The following is a 5,295-nucleotide window of genomic DNA, read 5'->3' as shown; positions in this document are numbered from 1 at the left end:
TGATCCACCAGTGTTATCCAAGAGCTCTCTCCTCTAATGCCATACCACCCCTAATAGTTGTCACAAATACTTCAAGACAGTTTAGGAATGTGCATATCCTCATTTATGGTAACTGCAGTTATCCACATCCCTCTTTAGCCTGGATTTGGGACCAGTTTTGTACGCTAACTCCCAGCCCACCTCGGCAGATGCACTGAATGGCCTCACAGCAGTCTGCTCAGGAGAGAGCCAGCATTATAAACACAACAAAAGTCCATTTTTCCATGCAATTAGTGGGTTTTAAGAGGCAGGGCTCTCAATTCCTGTCACTATATGCTCTCAGAAACTGTTCCTGTTTCCATTTCAAAGTCAGGTTAATTTAATTTGTGGATGGTTTCAGTATCTTTGTACATCAGAGCAGAACAAAAGAGGAACAATGAAATCCATTACCAGTAGCAACTGAGAAGCCACAACACCGGAGGCCCAGTGCCTCTTACCTCCCTCCTGGGACGAGCATCTGCCCACCCCAAACTGAAACAGCTGCTGAGGGGCAGGACCTTGCTGGGCCAAAGCTTAGATCTCACACTCAGGTCACACATGCAGCATAAACCATCACTAAAAACTTGATGTCCCTTGGCTGTATATGCAAGAATTTGCTGTTATCCTGTTTAACTGCTGACAGTGCCTGGATCACATTCCTGTTTTGTTACACTTGGCAGAACTCTCTGCATGCATTACAATATACAGAGGGCACGGGTTTGACCATCTGGCCATAGATGTCAAACTGAGACAGTTTCCAGTGGCAGCATCTGGTTGTTCCACAAAAAACAGTGTGTTTGCAGCTTTAGGCCTATTACTTTGTTGGGCTACAGATGCATTATCTGGGCTGCCAGGTCTCCTTGCATTGCTTTCTTATAAGTCACCTTTAGCTCTCTAGTTTTTTTCTGTTTGTAAGGCTTTGGATGAGCATATTTGTTTTGTAAAGGTTTAATAAAGAGCCACGTGAAACACGCACCAACAGGAACTATGTAGTCCTGCATGGAGGCAGGAAAAGGCAGGCTGAAAGCCTAATCTATAATTAACAGGCCATGTCACATCCTCAGCTGTGTGACAACAATGCCCCTTAGGAGCCAAGAACAATACATGTAGCAAAAGGTCGCACACAAGGATATCCTTCAGACAGATTACAAAGCTGTCCACACCTTTTAATACCTGGCACATGCCAAACATGGAGGAAATTGTAGTATTTTCTTAAGAGGCATTTCCAGTAAAAGAGAACATGAAGCCTAGAATTAAAGACTGAAGTCTCTCTCTGTAAAATCTCTTCAGAAACACCCCAGAGGATTTCTTCCTACATCCTGTGCCATTTCATTCAGTGTGACATTAGTAAATGACAGATGTACTTTAGAGTTTGAAGGAGCAGCAACTAGACTGTAATGAAGACCAGGAAGAAAGTCACAAAAAATAAGCTAGTGGCCAAATCTGATGTGTCGCTTTTATGCCATGTGAGGCAGTGACATATTTTTAAATCACCTTTCAGACAGACACACCGAGAGAATTTTTTTCAGAGGATCTAAAAGGATATACGTATTACCTGTAGGTGTGTTGGAATATACATAATACATGTGCATGAATTAGCACTAACACAGCCCATAATTCATGTCCTGACATGAACACAGCCCAAAATTCACCTGTTAGCACTATCACACACAAATTCTCTGCTAACTCTGCCGTGGCAGCACAGCATGACTGCAGGGATTGCTTGCTGGGCTCTATTCTCCAAATGAAGCCAGTGGTGTTCCAGGGCCCAGGACAATGCCACTGCCACAGGGACAGTGCAGTCCTTCTGCCAGGGGCAGGAGTGCACAGGGCAGAGAGCGAATTTGTGGCAGAACGTTTGGATGTGATGCTCACGTGTCATGTGCAGAAAAGGGAATGATTTTCGCTATTATACCAGCAGCCTAAAACATGCAGCAGTGTGCTGGCTCCCAAGTGTCAGGAATAAATATGTCCCATTGGAGGACTAGGCTGATTCAAGTGCAGAAAAGATATCTCCCCCATGTACAGCTGCTGCTTGTCCTCTGTTGCAGAGAATCACAGCAGGAATTTTATGTTTGAACATATGGCCGAGTTAGTCATGCCCTATCTACTCAGAGAAACAAACAGAGCCAGGTTGGATAGCTTGCAGGGCAGAACAGCTTTTCCCTTTTTTTCCTATAACCCACTAAAAGGCCACAATGGTGGCACTGAATTTCTATTTTAATCAGTTAACAGAAACAGTTTCTGACTGTCTGGCCAACTGAGGGGTAGAGAGATGGAAAATTTTACCACATATTATCTATTGCTGAATGGATTCGGTCCTTTCCAGCCTTCCTCCTAAGAAAGCACTCTATAAGTTGCATATTTTTATGACAAGACTGAAGTGTTTTCAGCAGAAACTCACATTTCAAACCATACAGATTCATTGTGCACTGAGCCCTGACAGGTCAAAGGGAACAGATCAAATCCACTCGATACAGCACTGCAAAACGTTGTACACTGTGCACAGAAATGTGTGACCTTTTCCCTGGATGGAGATAATTAATTTTGGAGATAAAACAAAGCTTGGGGAATGGATTCAGTGAAACAGTGGTAGCACTGCTAAACAACAAGCTGACTTCTAAAGAAGAATTAAAGAAATGGTTATCTATTATTCATGACAGCTTAACTTGTTTATATCCTTTCCAGGCAGCACAGTGCATCTGCTTTATTATTCATCATAAACTGGCACTAGGACCACTGCATCTGATACACTGACTTTCAAATGTGATAGTGCTAACCTTAGAGAGAGCACACAGGCCACAAAACCCATTTCCTGCATATGTGTCATGCCTAGAGTTCACTCTGTTTGTTTGGAAGAGACTCTCTCTAATCTGGAGTCTTCTGTGAATGTTGTATTTTCTATTCACTTTCAGAGATTGGGTGCAGCATAATATGAAGCATACACTGAATGAGAATGTGAAAGTGTCTTGACATGATGGGCCTTTGAAAAATGTCAGTTTGAAAAGCTGTACAGCTGACTGCTCTGCAGGTCCAATGGACACACCCTTTCCTGATCTGCAGCTTGTCTGTCAGGAGATTGCTCTGAACTAATGCTCAGATTAACGTGCCTCAAAAAATCATGCTCTCTTCTTATGTACTTTTTTTGTGCTTATTAGCTCACATGCCCCCGCTTTGCACTATGATTACTAAGTTTATTTTGCTTAGACTCTCTGGCATGCATAAGGGATAATTTTGAGATCATAAATTGGCTGGCAGAAATAAAAGTTGGAAATAGAAAACTTAAAGTGATGAAATTTATTTTTGGGACCAGATTAGAGAGACACGGAAATCTATACCTGTAGATCTCCATTTAAAGTCAGAATATGTCTCTTTGGCTTGGTTCCTGAATGCAATTCTTAATTTTGAATTCATCAAGAGAAGTATTCTTGGACAGTGTAAAAATTCAACAAATTTTTCCAGAAGTTGAAATCTCAAGACTCCCATGCAGAAAACTGAGAACACAACAGGCCTTGTTAATCTTACCTTCAGACCAGGATTTGGGTGATAGCAAGCAGACATAAATAGCAAGAAACAATCACAGGCATTTTCTTCTTTTATCATATTTTGATCTTTCTTTAAAAGTTTTTTAAAGTACCCCTTGTTTTCAAGCATGACTCTGGCGTTCAGGCTTGGCCCGTCTTCCTTTATAGGACTCATTTTTACTGGTAATGTGAAAAAAACCCAGCACAATGAATTTCAACCATCCTCATCAATTCCTGCACGACCCCTTCAGGGCCTTTTCTGTCCTAGTTCCCCCAGTTCATAGACATTTTCCTATCTTTTAGGTTTTGGGTAGATTTAATTGGACACTTGCTAGCACAACTCCATTCTACTCAGCTCGAGTTTCCGGCACCGTAACCATCACTGAAATCTCTAAACGTGTCATCAGCAGCCACTTGGAAACTCAGTGCAGGATCAGAGTTCTAGTTTTAAACAATAGAACCAGGGTCCTGAACTCGCTGCTGCAGTCCCAGAGCACAGCACCCTGCTACAAACTCTCCTCATACCTGCCACTGACTCACGAGCATTTGCATTATTCGTCATCACTGAACACGTTTCTTCCACCAGCTGGTGGCATTTAGTCAGCTCAGAGGGAGAGTTATTTGCTAAGTTTTAACAGCTTTCCCAAGTGTATACAGAGCCCTTCTTGGTTCTTTGCAACACTTAAGTACAGGTTATGAATCCATTTCTTCAGTGCAACAATAAATGAAACAATGCTGAAATACTAGGAAATGTTATCATCTCAGTGTCTACTACCCCCAAAGAAAAGAAAACAATACAAATAAACAATAAAAAACACCTGGAAACATAACATCCCCGGCATTTCAAACTCAAAAAGTACCTTGTCAGCTTTTCAGAAGTTATGCCTCACACCTAAAAGGCCTATTTCAAAAATAAACATAACCAAAAAACCACAACAGGCCCTCTCAACTGAAATTACTTGGGCAATTGTCATAATCATTTCCTGTAAATACTCTGAATTTAAAGCAAAGTCATTTTGACTACTGCACTCCTGTGAATAGGTTTAATGAACATGAACATTCAAGCAAAACGAATTTTAGTGACAATATTCATGAGCGGATCCCACACTGGAAAACAAGCCAAAAGCAGTGAAAATTTTAATACTGGTTTATATTGAATTATGCAATTCAAAGTTTGTTTAGTTTTAGGCTTGTACAAATTTAAGTTTCAAGCTACCAGGAATTGTCTTTGATCAACAGAATATGTGATTCCGAGTTTGGCAACAAACAGACAAACAGACCATTCAAAATAACTGCACATGGTTGATTTTTATGTCAGACTATTCCATGATCCCTGTCCAGATGAAGTTCTCTGGGTTATTTTAGTACTTATAGGGGGCTTATAGAAAAGATGGGAACAGGCTTTCTATTAGGGCCTGTAGCAAGAGGACAAGGGACAATGGTTTTAAATTAAAAGAGGGTAGATTCAGACCAGATATAGGATAGAAATTATTTACAGTGAGGGTGAGGTAAGACTGGCACCAGAGATGTGGTGGATGCCCCATCCCTGGAAACACTCAAGACCAGGTTGGATGGGGCTCTGAGCAACCTGCTCTGGTGGAGGATGTCCCTGCTCGTTGCAGGGGGATTTCACTAGATGAGCTTTAAAGGTCCCTTCCAACACAAAGTATTCCATGATTCTACAACTCAGCTAACTCCAACTATAAATCTATACAAATAAAATGCAGGTTTATTTCGCCTTTATGGTTTCATC

The sequence above is a fragment of the Corvus moneduloides genome, chromosome 6 (assembly GCF_009650955.1).
Source record: "Corvus moneduloides isolate bCorMon1 chromosome 6, bCorMon1.pri, whole genome shotgun sequence".
Lineage (NCBI taxonomy): Eukaryota > Metazoa > Chordata > Aves > Passeriformes > Corvidae > Corvus > Corvus moneduloides.
This window is presented reverse-complemented; position numbering follows the sequence as displayed.